Source organism: Hyla sarda, chromosome 4 (genome assembly GCF_029499605.1).
Source record: "Hyla sarda isolate aHylSar1 chromosome 4, aHylSar1.hap1, whole genome shotgun sequence".
NCBI classification, from domain to species: Eukaryota; Metazoa; Chordata; class Amphibia; order Anura; family Hylidae; genus Hyla; species Hyla sarda.
Window position 1 is genome coordinate 369,672,346 of NC_079192.1, and position 15,825 is coordinate 369,688,170.

The 15,825-nt window shown below is 43.6% G+C and overlaps 1 long non-coding RNA gene across 1 annotated transcript in view; it reads left to right on the forward strand.

The window, feature by feature from the left end:
- Positions 1–598: 598 nt before the first annotated feature.
- Positions 599–15,825, forward strand: part of LOC130267261 (uncharacterized) — a 54,526-nt gene continuing 39,299 nt past the window's right edge. The window contains exons 1-2 of the long non-coding RNA XR_008843119.1: positions 599–696; positions 5,458–5,599. This is a non-coding gene — a long non-coding RNA (uncharacterized LOC130267261). The remainder of the gene's footprint in view (positions 697–5,457; positions 5,600–15,825) is intronic.

Genomic DNA, 15,825 nt, shown 5'->3' on the forward strand with positions numbered 1-15,825 from the left:
GGAAATACACCCTTTCCTTGCCACACTACCTAAACCTTGTGGGAGAGGAAAAGCAAAAGTGATGCTCTAATCCTCATATCCGGTCCTCATATTCAGAACACATATCCCATCCTCATATCCTGTCTTCATATCCCAAACTCATATCATATCCCATCCTCATATATCCTTATATCTCATCCTCATCTACCATCCCCATATGCCGTCCTTATACAGTATTTTGTCCTCATATCCTGCCCTCATATCCAAACCTCACATCCTGCCCTCATATCCCGTCCCCTGCACTAACTATTCATTATACTGTAGGTAACGTGTCTACCAAGTTTAAGTTTCCTTAAAATATCTCGAGCCATCTCGATGTGATGTTAGAACATGCATACACACACACTGGGGGAGATTTATCAAAACCTGTGCAGAGGAAGAGTTGTGTAGTTGCCCATAGCAACCAATCAGATTGCTTCTTTCATTTTCCACAGGCCTCTAAAGAGGCCTGTGGAAAATGAAAGAAGCGATCTGATTGGTTGCTATAGGCAACTACACCACTCTTCCTCTGCACAGGTTTTGATAAATCTCCCCAACTGAGTTTTTTCTATATATATATAGACTAGCAGACTACCTGGCGTTGCTTGGTCTTTCTACCTAAACCTTGTGGGAGAGACACTCTTATCTTCATATCCCATCCTCAAGATTCTGATAAAGGTGAGTGACACCCAGCATAGTTGTCCCCCCACCCCGTCTGTCATTCAGCTTTCTCAGACTTCTGAATGGCAGAGAAGTTGATCTGCTATTGAGGAGTTTGGGGAAGCCGCATGACACACATTGTGATAACCATGTAGGTTGTCATTACGCCTTCCAAGACTTTTGAATGGCAGAGAAACTGTAGTTGGGAACCACTGCTATACATAAAAACAAAAATGATAACATTGCCAGACAGTGCCCTCTAAATATAACACTGCCAGATAATGTACCCTCTGAATATAACACTACCAGACACTGTGCCCCCTGAATAAAACCCTGACAGAAACTGTACCCCTGAATAAAACCCTGACAGACACTGTGCCCCCTGAATATAACCATGCCACCTACTTTATCACCTGACTATAACGCTGCCAAACACTGTATCCCCTGAATATAACCCTGACGGAAACTGTACCCCTGAATAAAACCCTGACAGAAACTGTACCCCTGAATAAAACCCTGACAGACACTGTACCCCCTGATTATAACCCTGCCACCAGGGCCGGATTAATGTAGGGGCTGATGGAGCTGCAGTTCCAGGCCCCTACAGTAAAATAGGCCCAGCCAGCCGCCAAAAAGGCCGCCGAGGAGCGGCCCCCCTCCCTGCCACTACACTACGCTACATGCTGCAGCAACAGGCAGGGACCTCGGGCGCGGCCCGGGCCCACCGCTGCCAGCACTATTACCTGCAAACGGCGCGGGCCCCCTTGCCACAATCATATGATGGCCGCACCGCCATCAAGTTAATTAATCAGTAATGTGCACGGGTCCGCCGCCACTAAGCAGCCCGCAGGGTCCGCCGTCACATTCTGGACATCCCTGTGTCCCGAAAGATCTTTTTGGGACACAAAGATGTCTCGTTACCTCTCTGCGGCGGCCGCTGGGAGATAGGGCTCTCTGGGCATGCTGGGAGTTTTAGTTTTGCAACTGCTGGAGGCACCCTGGTTGGGAAACACCGGTCTATGTGTATGTATATGTATGCGTCTGTCTGTGTGTGTGTGTGTGAATCTGTGTGGGGGGACCTATGCTAATGTTGGGGGGGCCTGTGCTAATGTGGGGGGGCTCTGGCTGTCTGCCTATCTAATGTGGGGAACTATACTGCACCTAATGTGGGGGGAACTATACTGCACCTAATGTGGGGGAACTATACTGCACCTAATGTGGGGGAACTATACTGCACCTAATGTGGGGGAACTATACTGCACCTAATGTGGGGGAACTATACTGCACCTAATGTGGGGGGACTATACTGCACCTAATGTGGGGGAACTATACTGCACCTAATGTGGGAGAACTATACTGCCTATCTAATGTGAGGAACTATACTGCCTATCTAATGTGGGGGAACCATACTGCCTATCTAATGTGGGGGAACCATACTGCCTATCTAATGTGGGGGAACCATACTGCCTATCTAATGTGGGGGAACCATACTGCCTATCTAATGTGGGGGAACCATACTGCCTATCTAATGTGGGGGAACCATACTGCCTATCTAATGTGGGGGAACCATACTGCCTATCTAATGTGGGGGAACTATACTGCCTATCTAATGTGGGGGAACTATACTGCACCTAATATGGCGGAACTATACTGCACCTAATGTGGGGGAACTATACTGCACCTAATGTGGGGGAACTATACTGCACCTAATGTGGGGGAACTGTACTGCACCTAATGTGGGGGAACTGTACTTCCCCTAATGTGGAGAGCTATAGTGCACCTAATGTGGAGAGCTATAGTGCACCTAATGTGGAGAGCTATAGTGCACCTAATGTGGAGAGCTATAGTGCACCTAATGTGGAGAGCTATAGTGCACCTAATGTGGAGAGCTATAGTGCACCTAATGTGGAGAGCTATAGTGCACCTAATGTGGAAAGCTATAGTGCACCTAATGTGGAGAGCTATAGTGCACCTAATGTGGGGAGCTATACTGCACCTAATGTGGGGAGCTATACTGCACCTAATGTGGGGAGCTATACTGCACCTAATGTGGAGAGCTATACTGCACCTAATGTGGAGAGCTATACTGCACCTAATGTGGAGAGCTATACTGCATCTGATTAAGGGGGACAGGGGACTGGTGAAGGGGGACATGGGACTGATTAAGGGGGTAGGGGACTGATTAAATATTTAAAAAAATATTTGTTACAAAGATTTTTTCCTCTTTGTGTATGTTTATGGTGACATATATGTGTACATGGTGAGTTTGTGGTTTTATTGTACTGGGGGTGAATCCCACAGTTGGCCGGCTGTTGGTGGGTTGGTGGTGGGAAAAGATATGGGGGGGGGGGGCGGTTGACACCTTGCATCAGGGCCCACAAGACTTTAGCTACGCCCCTGATGAGGAGACTGAGGATGGGGTGGGGGAATGCAATGATGATGAGGAGGAGGGGATGCTGTGGGGTGCAATGATGAGGAGGAGGGTGGAATGATGAGGAGACTGAGGATGGGGTGTGTGTGTGGGGGGGTGCAATGATGATCATGAGGAGGAGGGTGGAATGATGAGGAGACTGAGGATGGAATGTTGGGGGGGATGGAATTATAATGAGGAGGAGGAGGGGAAGCTGGGGGGCGTGCAATGATGAGAAGACTGAGGATGGGGTGTGTGGGGGGGTGCAATGATGAGGACGAGGAGGGTGGAATGATGAGGAGACTGAGGATGGGGTGTGGGGGGGTGCAATGATGAGGAGGAGGAGGAGGGTGGAATGATGAGGAGACTGAGGATGGGGTGTGGGGGGGGGGTGCAATGATGATGATGATGATGAGGGTGGAATGATGAGGAGACTGAGGATGGGGGGGGTTCAATTATGATGATGAGGAGTCTGAGGATGAGGTGCGGGGGTGGGTTGCAATGATGAGACTGAGGATGGGGGGTGGGGTTTGCAATGATGAGACTGAGGATGGGGGGGGAATAATATGGAGTGCGGGAGTGAAGAGCCAAGGATGGGTGGGGTGTATGGAGTCATGAGAATAGCGAGGATGTGGCGGAGGGGAGGGGGCATTGGGATGATAAGCTAACCAAGCATGGGGTGGGGGTGTTGATAAGACATAAGATGGGATGAAGGGTATGCAGTGTATGGCAGTATTATATTCGGGGGGTAAAGTGTGTGGCAGTATTTTATTCAGAGGGTACAGTGTGTGGCAGTATTATATTCAGAGGGTACAGTGTGTGGCAGTATTATATTCAGAGGGTACAGTGTGTGGCAGTATTATATGCAGGGGGTACAGTGTGTGGCAGCATTATATTCAGAGGGTACAATGTGTGGCAGTATTATGTTCAGACGTACAGTGTGTGGCAGTATTATATTCAGGGGTACAGTGTGTGTCAGTATTCTATTCAGGAGGTACAGTGTATGGCAGTATTATATTAATGGGGTACAGTGTGTGGCAATAATATATTTAGAGGGTACAGTGTGTGGCAGTATTATATTCAGGGGTACAGTGTGTGGCATTAATATATTTAGAGGGTACAGTGCGTGGCAGTATTATATTCAGGTGATACAGTATTTGGCAGAATTATAATGTGTTATTATGAATATTGTCTTTATATAGAGGATGAGGATCTGCTGACAATGTGAGGAGCCTATGATGTCCGGGCATCAGACTCTGCAGAGAAGATGGAGCTGGAAGAAGTCCTGGCGTCTGGACCAGATAAAGAAGGAAAGGAAAGACAACAGAGAAGACATCACTCAGGTCACTGATATAATTGTGTGTTCTCCTGACTGTCCCATCAGCTCTGGAGTCACTTGTAAGTTCTGTAGTGATGATGGGTGACAATTTACCCCATTCTGTGGCTCTGCAGCTGTTTCAAAACGGCAACTTCCTTAATTCCTGAGTCTCTTCAGACATGATGGGAGTAGCAGCTTAGCAACAGCTGGAGAGCCACTTGAACCGAGGGGATTGGTGGGGGTCCCAGCAGTCTGACCCCCACCATAAAAATGGGCATCTTATTTAAAAATGCCCGGGCCTATTTTTGGTCCCAGTCCAGCCCTGCCTGTCGGTCACTTAAATCACTGTGTATTCTCCTGACTGTGTCCCATCAGTGCTGTAGTCACTGATATCTTTGTGCGGCCGAGTAATAAAATTGCTTTGTCTTTCCATTTTATATATTATGTAAATATTTTCATAAAAAGGCCCAGAAAAATTCTCAGCACCAGGCCCATGATGCTCTTAATCCGGCCCTGCCTGCCACACACTGTAGCTAGTATTGGAGCTTTTACAGCTTGTACCAAATGTACGGAGCTATGCCTGATAGAGAGTGAAGAGGTCGCAATGCATGAGCACTGTGTGCCCTTCAATCAGCAGATCAGTGGGGATGCTGGCAGTTGTACCCCTACAATCGTGTATTGATCACCTATCCTAAAAATAAAACATCAATTAAAAAGTTACAGAAAGCCCCTTTAAAACCTAATATTCTCATTCATTCTAAAAGGGACTGGGTTAAATGTTTGCTTTTAAAATATTGGTAACTATGTATTCCTGGCGGTATCTCCTTTTTATGATATAGCAGATGTATCACAACGGCTGGCTTCACACTTGGATAACCCAGTATGTCATCGGTATACAGCACATCGGCATGCTGTCAAAAAGGAATGCCAAATTTACTATCATTTTATGGTTTGGTTAACTATTATGATAAAAGTTATGTTATGTTTCCTAAATGCAAGTATCAGCAGTTTTCTAATGAAAGTTAATAATCTGAATTATTGTATTCTGCAGGAATTAAATGAATTGCCCTTTTAGCTTTCCATTAAACTGAACAATAATGTATCCAGTAAACTGCCAGATTAAATGAAGCAGGAGGGATTTGCCAGCAAAAACTGAATAAAGTGTCTTCCCCTAATGGCATTCAATAATCAGAGTAAGTACAGAAGATTAGTGTTGCTCGCGAATATTCGCAATGCGAATTTTATTCACGAATATCGCATATTGCAAATTCGCGAATACAGCACTATATATTCGTAATTCCGAATATTCTTTTTTTTTTCCACAGTACACATCACAGTGAACACCCCTTTCTGCTTCCAGCTTGTGTGGTGTAAAGAAGGCTCTAATACCACTGTGTGAGACTGGCGTACGAATTTTCGCATATGCGAAAATTTGCATATGCTAATTTTCGCTTATGCTAGTTTTTTTACATGCTAATTTTCCGCATATGCGAAAATATAACGCGAATATTACGAATATGCGAATTTAGCGAATATATGACGAATATTCGTCCATATATTCGCGAAATATCGCAAATTCGAATATGGCCTATGCCGCTCAACACTACAGAAGATATACTTTGCTATACAAGCTTTATATGGCCATAAACAAGCTAATCCAACTATATTTATAAGGCCTGAACAGATCTCTGTGCATTGAATACACAATATTAGACTGACATAACTTGAGACAGTGGTGTCTCCAGTCGGGCACTGACTACAGTGAGGTGCATCATCAGAGGGATCCTCCCGTTCTTCACTGGGGACCCCTGCAAGGAGGTTTTGACTTATTCAGTTAGATATTCAAGTGGTGGTTCTTAAAGCGTTGCAGTCATTAGAAACAACTTTTTTCCATTTAATACTTCCTTAAAAACGAAGCATTTTCCTAATATACTTCATTCAAAAATTTCATAGCTAAAGATGTGAAAAAAATAGTTTAAAAAAATGGCTACTAGGGGTCTCTGTCTCTTAAATTTTGCTAACAAACCCTGAAAATCCAGCCTTTTTGGTCCCTCAAAAAAAAAAAAAAGGCGAAAATATCTGAGTGGACGAGGAAGAGAGGTGTGGTTATCTCCATTCTGTGCCTCAGAGCACAGACAAGATGCAGACAGCTTGCAGTTTTTAAGCAGAGAAACATTTCCATGCACAGTGGGAAGCAATACAAACTATTATTTATATGCAAAATGGTTTCTCTTTGGTCATTTTATGAATGTATTTCTTGTGTACTTGCACCATATAGGTTCCAAATGGCTGCATTAGGGTTATAAAAAGAATGCACTTTGGTCCCAAAGCTGTGAAAATTAAAAAATGTTAATTTTTTTGGCTCAAAATGCAGATTTTTCTTCTGTCCTTGCACCATATCGTTTCACATGGCTGCATTAGAATTATATGGAACATGCATTTTGGTAGAAAACTTTGCAAATGTAAAAATGGTTGTGCAGGCCTTATGGCAGGGGAAGGGGACTACACTGATTTAATTTTAATTTTCTTACTAATGACAGTAATGCTTTAAAATAGCCTTAGGTTGGCAGCAGGACACAGCAGTGATGACAGAACTATAGACCAGTTGGATGGTGCCAGGGTTCAAAACCAAAAGATCAATAAGGTGCCGAAATCAAGAAAAAGTGAACAAAGACAGGGCCAAAGTATAGGTCAAGAAAAAAAAAAAACAGGAAATACAAAAGAGCAACAAATCCACAGGACATAACAATATGTGAGATCTCATAAAAAGGAGATTACAGCCAGTCTTCTTGGGTATGATGTCATAAGGTTTGTACACCTGGATTGGGGATTTTCTACCAATCTTCTCTGCAAATCCTGTCAAGATGTGTCAGGCTTGATGGGGGCCGTTGGTGGACAGTGATTTTTTGATCTCTCCAGAAATGTTTAATTGGATTTTAGTTGGAATGGGAAGTTGGAAGATGAACCTTCGGTCCAGTCTATCCTTTGCTTCATTCAGCTTTTCCTCAACCTTGACCACTCTCTGTCCCAGCTGCTAAAAAAAAACACCCCCACAGGATGATCCTGCCACCACCATGTAGCACTGTAGGGATTGTATTGGTGATAAGCAGTGCATGGTTCCCCCAGACTTGATGCTTAGAATTGAGGCCAAAAAGTTTAAAGGGGTATTCCAGGATTTTTTTTTATTTGACTATGCTACAGGGGCTGTAAAGCTAGTGTAGTTCATAATATAGTGTCTGTACCTGTGTGTGATGGTTTTCTCACAATTCTTCTGTGATTTTCACCCCAATATTTATTTTTACCAGCATACAAAATGACTGTTGTCTCAGATTTTTCCCAGCTTGCAATGCAGCCGAGACCTGACTCACTAGTCAGCTGATGACAGGGAGCCTGTCTGCTTCAATGGGTGGAGCGATTGCTTGGTGGGAGAGAGATCAATCTGCAACAGCTGGAGGCACCCTGATTGAAAACCACACTGATTTGAATGGATGCAGCTCATGTTTCAATGGGTGGGGTGGCTGAAGTGTGGGAGGGAGGAAAATGGAATTGTGGAATTTGTAGTAAAAAAAAAAAAAAAAGAAAAGTCAAACAGGAAATAGCAGTTTGCAAAAAGCTAGCCACAGTGTTATGGTAATCTCACAATATAGCCATTTAGCCCCAAGACCAGTGCAGATCCTTCCTAAGCATGTCCATTACTGTCTGCCAGGTACATACTAAAATCACCTTATGCTGGATAACCCCTTTAATCTTGATTTTATCAGACCAGAGAATCTTGTTTCTCACAGTCTGAGCGTCCTTTAGGTGCTTTTTTTGCAAACTCCAGATGGACTTTCATGTGTCTTTTATAAATAGAGGCTTCTTTCTAGCTACTCTGCCATAAAGCCTAGATTACAAGGATATCTGCACCAAGGTGCAGTGGTTATCAAGATAGATAAAAAGCACTGTCATGGGACAAGGTAGAGATGATTAATTCTAATACTATTTATTTATCATGTGACGTGTTTCCAGGCCAGACCGGCCTTAGTTTGGTGGGGGGAATGCAGCACATCTTTGCCTCCACGCAATCCTGTCTCTGATTTTTACAGGCAGTTCTAACCACCCTGTGTTTTCTGCTCAGATATACATTGTCAGCTGAGGGACCTTAGATAGACTGGGCTGTGCCACTCCAAATCATGTCCAATGGGCTGTGCCATTCCAAATCATGTCCAATGGGCTGTGCCATTCCAAATCATGTCCAATGGACTGTGCCATTCCAAATCATGTCCAATCTACTGAATTTACCACAGGTGACTCCAACCAAGGAATAGAAAAAAAATCATCAAGAGAAATGGGGAGGGGGGCTCCTCAGAACAACATTTCACGTGCCATTTTTGTTTTGATGGAACTTTTTGATAGCGTTATTTTTTTCTGATATGTGACCAAAAATCCACAATTCTTTTTTCCGAGTATTTTTTACGTCTATGCTATTCATTGCGCGGTTTAATTAAACATTACCAGTTTGGACATTTCTACACACAGCGATAACATATATGTTCATGTTTATTTACATTCTATTTGGGGAGTGATATTACATTGATCAGTTATCTACACCCCGCTGCTAAGCTAAGATGGGACCTCTCTGGCTATCATGTAAACTGATCGGGGCCAGCTATTACCTGTCTAAAGGGTTAATAGCCTAACAGCAGCCTATTAGCTGTGGCCCCTGACTGAAAATTCCAGCCAAGGCCACATGGTACGGAGTGAGATGATGTCAACCCCCCCCCCCCCCCCTTCCCAGGATACACCCATACGTCCTATAGTGGGAAGGGGATAAAATGCTAAAGGAATGGTGGAAATGGTACAAAGTAAAAAAAAAACAAAAAAACACATTGTAAACCTTCCATTTATGGTCATATATATCTGAGACAGTAACCATATCTAACCTATTGTACCTGTGGCGTGCCCTGTTCATGCTGTGAGGTGAGCTGAAAGAGGGCACACCCATGAGTAATTGTAAGGTGATAAAATGGAAGAAGAGGGTTTGGGAGGGCTGGATCAGCAGGGAAACAGACCTTGTGAGGCCCTGCCCTCTTGTGCTACCCTATAGGCCTCTCCCATAAAATCAGGATTTATCCTAGGACATTGGGGGAGATTTCTCATAAGCTGTGTAGACTGGTGCATCAGTCCATAACAACCAATCAGATCAATTTTTCAGAGGCCTTTTTAGAAATGAAAGAAGAAATCTGATTGGTTGCTATGGGCAACTGCAGCACTCTTCCTCTACACAGGTTTTAATAGATCTTCCCCATTATCTTTTATGTGTTTTTTGATTGGGGGCAATTTAATTTTTACTTTTAGGAATTTTTCTTTCTTGATAAGTGCGGAAAGGAGTTTCTATTGTGTGATTTATGTTTCTTCTAAGGATATGGTTGATTTTATTAAAGGAGTACTCCTGTGGAAAACAGATTGGTAAATTACTTTTATTTAAAAATGTTAATCCTTCCAGTACTTCAGCTGCTGTATGTTCCAGAGGAAGTTTTATAGATTTTTTTCTGTCTGAGCACAGTGCTCTCTGCTGACACCTCTGTCCATCTCAGGAACTTTCCGGAGCAGGAGAGGTTCGCTATGGGGATTTCCTCCTACTCTGGACAGTTCCTGACATGGACAGAGGTGTCAGCAGAGAGCACTGTGGTCAGACAGAAAAGAACCATACAACTTCCTCTGTAGTATACAGCAGCTGATAAGTACTGGAAGGGTTAAGATTTTTAACCCCTTAAGGACGCAGGACGTAAATGTACGTCCTGGTGCGGTGGTACTTAACGCACCAGGACGTACATTTGCGTCCTACGCATAACCGCGGGCATCTGAGCGATGCCCGTGTCATGCACGGCTGATCCCGGCTGCTGATCGCAGCCAGGGACCCGCCGGCAATGGCCGATTAACCCCTCAGGTGCCGGGATCAATACAGATCCCGGCATCTGCGGCAGTGCGCGATTTGAATGAATGATCGGATCGCCCGCAGTGCTGCTGCGGGGATCCGATCATTCATAACGCCGCACGGAGGTCCCCTCTCCTTCCTCCGTCCGGCTCCCGGCGTCTCCTGCTCTGGTCTGTGATCGAGCAGACCAGAGCAGGAGATGACCGATAATACTGATCTGTTCTATGTCCTATACATAGAACAGATCAGTATTAGCAATCATGGTATTGCTATGAATAGTCCCCTATGGGGACTATTCAAGTGTAAAAAAAAAAAATGGAAAAAAAACGTTAAAGTAAAAAAAATTTGAAAAATCCCCTCCCCCAATAAAAAAGTAAAACGTCCGTTTTTTCCTATTTTACCCCCAAAAAGCGTAAAAAAATTTTTTATAGACATATTTGGTATCGCCGCGTGCGTAAATGTCCGAACTATTAAAATATAATGTTAATGATCCCGTACGGTTAAAGGCGTGAACGAAAAAAAAAAGGTCCAAAATTCCTACTTTTTTAATACATTTTATTTAAAAAAAAAATTATAAATGTATTAAAAGTTTTTTATATGCAAATGTGGTATCAAAAAAAAAGTACAGATCATGGCGCAAAAAATTAGCCCCCATACCGCCGCTTATACGGAAAAATAAAAAAGTTATAGGTCATCAAAATAAAGGGATTATAAATGTACTAATTTGGTTAAAAAGTTTGTAATTTTTTTTAAGCGCAACAATAATATAAAAGTATATAATAATGGGTATCATTTTAATCGTATTGACCCTCAGAATAAAGAACACGTCATTTTTACCATAAATTGTACGGCGTGAAAACGAAACCTTCCAAAATTAGCAAAATTGCGTTTTTCGTTTTAATTTCCCCACAAAAATAGTGTTTTTTGGTTGCGCCATACATTTTATGATATAATGAGTGATGTCATTACAAAGGACAACTGGTCGGGCAAAAAACAAGCCCTCATACTAGTCTGTGGATGAAAATATAAAAGAGTTATGATTTTTAGAAGGCGAGGAGGAAAAAATGAAAACGTAAAAATTAAATTGTCTGAGTCCTTAAGGCCAAAATGGGCTGAGTCCTTAAGGGGTTAAATAGAAGTAATTTACAAATTTGTTTCACTTTTTCATGCCAGTTCATTTAAAAAAAATAAAATAAAATAAAGTGTTTTCCACTGGAGTACCCCTTTTAGGATTCTTATGTTTTATGGGCATTAGGTTGATAGTGAACGTAAGTAGCCCTGGTGGGCATTTATATTTTTGTATGTAAGGCTGCATTCACAACACGATTTCTCCATCTGACTTGAGTAAATGATTTTATAACTTAAAATCGTATATAAATCGGATCCATTGACCTCAATTAAAAAATCAGATCAATTGCACTCATCTGATTTGATCCGCATCAGATTTCATACGATTTTTGTTCAGGTCTGAAATAGTGTTTGACCACGATTTCAGACCTGAACAAAAATCGTGTGAAATCGGATACGGATCAAATCGGATGTGTGTAATGGATCCGATTTTTTAATGGAGGTCAATGGATCCGACTTTATATACGATTTCATACGATTTTAACCCCTTAAGGACACATGACGTACTGGAACGTCATGTGTCCACTCCCGATCTATAACGCGGGGCCACGGCGTGGCCCCGCGTCATAGCGGGTCGGGCCCGGCCTCTAACAACGGCCGGGACCCGTGGCTAATAGCGCGCGGCATTGATCGCTGTGCCGCGCGCTATTAACCCTTTAGACGCGGCGTTCAAAGTTGAACGCCGCGTCTAAAGTGAAACCGAAAGCATGCCGGCTAGCTCAGTGGGCTGTTCGGGATAGCCGCGGTGAAATCGCGGCATCCCGAACAGCTGACAGGACAGCGGGAGGGCCCCTACCTGCCTCCTCGCTGTCCGATCGCCGAATGACTGCTCAGTGCCTGAGATCCAGGCATGAGCAGTCATGCGGCAGAATCATCGATCACTGGTTTCTTATGAGAAACCAGTGATCAATGTAAAAGATCAGTGTGTGCAGTGTTATAGGTCCCTATGGGACCTATAACACTGCAAAAAAAAAGTGCAAAAAAAAAGTGAATAAACATCATTTAACCCCTTCCCTATTAAAAGTTTGAATCACCCCCCTTTTCCCATAAAAGAAAAAACACAGTGTAAATAAAAATAAAAATAAACATAAATGGTATCGCCGCGTGCGGAAATGTCCGAATTATAAAAATATATCGTTAATTAAACCGCACGGTCAATGGCGTGCGCGCAAAAAAATTCCAAAGTCCAAAATAGTGCATTTTTGGTCACTTTTTATATCATGAAAAAATGAATAAAAAGCGATCAATAAGTCCTATCAATGCAAAAATGGTACCGTTAAAAACTTCAGATCACGGCGCAAAAAATGAGCCCTCATACCGCCCCATACACGGAAAAATAAAAAGTTATAGGGGTCAGAAGATGACAATTTTAAACGTATAAATTTTTCTGCATGAAGTTATGATTTTTTCCAGAAGTGCGACAAATTCAAACCTGTATAAGTAGGGTATCATTTTAATCGTATGGACCTACAGAATAAAGATAAGGGGTAATTTTTACCGAAAAATGTACTACGTAGAAACGGAAGCCCCCAAAAGTTAAAAAATGGCATTTTTTTTTTCAATTTTGTCTCACAATGATTTTTTTTCCCGTTTCACCGTAGATTTTTGGGCACAATGACTGACGTCATTACAAAGTAGAATTGGTGGTGCAAAAAATAAGCCATCATATGGATTTTTAGGTGCAAAATTGAAAGAGTTATGATTTTTTAAAGGCAAGGAGCAAAAAACGAAAATGCAAAAACGGAAAAAACCCCGGTCCTTAAGGGGTTAAGTTATAAAATCGTTTACTCAAGTCGGATGGAGAAATCGTGGTGTGAACACAGCTGTCACGATGCCGGCTGGCAGAAGGTGGATCCTCTGTGCCAGAGAGGGATTGGCGTGGACCGTGCTAGTGGACCGGTTCTAAGTCACTACTGGTGTTCACCAGAGCCCGCCGCAAAGCGGGATGGTCTTGCTGCGGCGGTAGTGACCAGGTCGTATCCACTAGCAACGGCTCAACCTCTCTGACTGCTGAAGATAGGCGCGGTGCAAGGGAGTAGACAGAAGCAAGGTCGGACGTAGCAGAAGGTCGGGGCAGGCAGCAAGGATCGTAGTCAGGGGCAACGGCAGGAGGTCTGGAACACAGGCTAGGAACACACAAGGAAACGCTTTCACTGGCACAATGGCAACAAGATCCGGCGAGGGAGTGCAGGGGAAGTGAGGTATACATAGGGAGTGCACAGGTGAACACACTAATTAGAACCACTGCGCCAATCAGCGGCGCAGTGGCCCTTTAAATCGCAGAGACCCGGCGCGCGCGCCCTAGGGAGCGGGGCCGCGCGCGCCGGGACAGGACCGACGGAGAGCGAGTCAGGTACGGGAGCCGGGGTGCGCATCGCGAGCGGGCGCCACCCGCATCGCGAATCGCATCCCGGCTGGAGGCAGAAATCGCAGCGCACCGGGTCAGTGGGTCTGACCGGAGCGCTGCAATAGCGAGAGTGTAGCGAGCGCTCCGGGGAGGAGCGGGGACCCGGAGCGCTCGGCGTAACAACAGCCTAAGTAAGCTGTGTTTAAATTTTTGGTTATGCCTAATGAAGGGCATCTCTTCCCCTCACTTTACAACACCAGTGGCGGCTGCGCATGCACAATTACTGCTGACAGGCAATATGAAGTGAAATCTCTGTTTGCAAAAAAGATTTCTCAGCAGAGAAGAGGGGGCTTAATGCAGAGTGGAGCACCATTCTGCAGCGGAGGAGGATCAGCACAGGGGAGGAGCACGTTACTATGATGATGCCGGACTGACGTCACAGTGCACTCAGGGCTTGGGAATGCTTCCGTGCACCAACCTCCTCCATTTGCATATCCATAAAATCGTAAATATCAGAAGAATGGAGGCACCGATTATCAAACAGTAAACAACCTTATCATCTGTGTCACCCGCACTACAAGCCTTTACCAACAGGTGAGTGCAGGTGATGCTGATAACAAAGTCCCTTTAATTATTACATGAATACAATTTTGTTGTGTGAAAATAAGGAGTCGATACCAACACTTTTTTTCAATGCCCCAAAATTTATTAAGAACAAGTCCACTGAGAAACTAGTGGTGCATTTATTTACAGTTAAAGCGCATTTTATATGCAGATCTGTACCTTACATATTGATCAGGATGAACATTTATAGTATCTATTCCACTAAATAGTTCCATTAACACAAGAATACCTTACATCTGCTTTTTACACCAGGTAGGGTCAACTTGCAGCTCGGCAAATATTTGGGTTTCAATGCCTCCTGACACCAATTTTAGACTTGTCACCTGAACTGTAGTAGCCATTTTGCATGCTTGACTTCTTGTATATTTATCAGATACAATCCATTGTTTCACCGCTGAGATTGAGGCACTTTATGATTATGAGATCCTTCACTAGATATCGCCAGCCTACAAAATGGTTGGTCTCTATATGTCAAAGGTACAGTTCAATAGTGTCTTGTTTCTTGAGCAAGGATGACAATCTGCCATAGACAATCAAACCTTCCAAAACACATTATTCAATGCTCTACACGACAAAGAACCACATTAAAGGATTACCAAGGAGTGCAAAGGCATTTGCGTGTCAGTATTCTCCTTTTATATCAACATAAGACAACTGTGTTGCTAAAACTGAGTAAAGGGCAGTGTGGAGCATAAGTACACAGTAACAATCCGAAGTCATGTATTTGCTTCAATAACTGATAACATTACTATAAACCCATGTTGTTTTAGAGTCTAACATTCTGTACTGTTGTATTTGATAATACATTTTTATATCAGTTTTGCCTCTATTTTTCTTATACGGAGCTCAATAGTCTTTTTGCATAGAGCTGTCCCTGTGATATGCTTGGGAACTCCAGCTTAGAAAACCCATCTCCATCTATCCTGTTCAGGAATTCTGAATTACTCTAGAGATGTCCTTTATGTAGGACTTGCATCTGTTGAATGAACAAAGTGGAGAGCAGTTATAAGGGCCAGGGGCATTACTATAGGGGGTGCCCAGGAGCCAGAGGAGTCCATATAGTCCCTCTTTCCTACAAGAGTAGACCAGTGCTAAAAAAGAAGCATAACAGCTGGGGGCCCTGTAACAGTTTTTGCATGGAGACCCAGCATCTACAATATGCCACTGATAAGGACCCCATTATCAACCTGTGTACTATGAACAAGCTATGAACAAGCTGTGTACTATGAACAAGCTCAACTGATCATGTTTTATCCTGTAAAAAAATCCTCCTTAGGCTGGGTTCACACCACGTTTTCTCCCATACGGGAGCGCATACGGCAGGAGGGAGCTAAAACCTTGCGCTCCCGTATGTAATTCATTTCAATGAGCCGGCCGGAGTGAAACGTTCGGTCCGGTCGGCT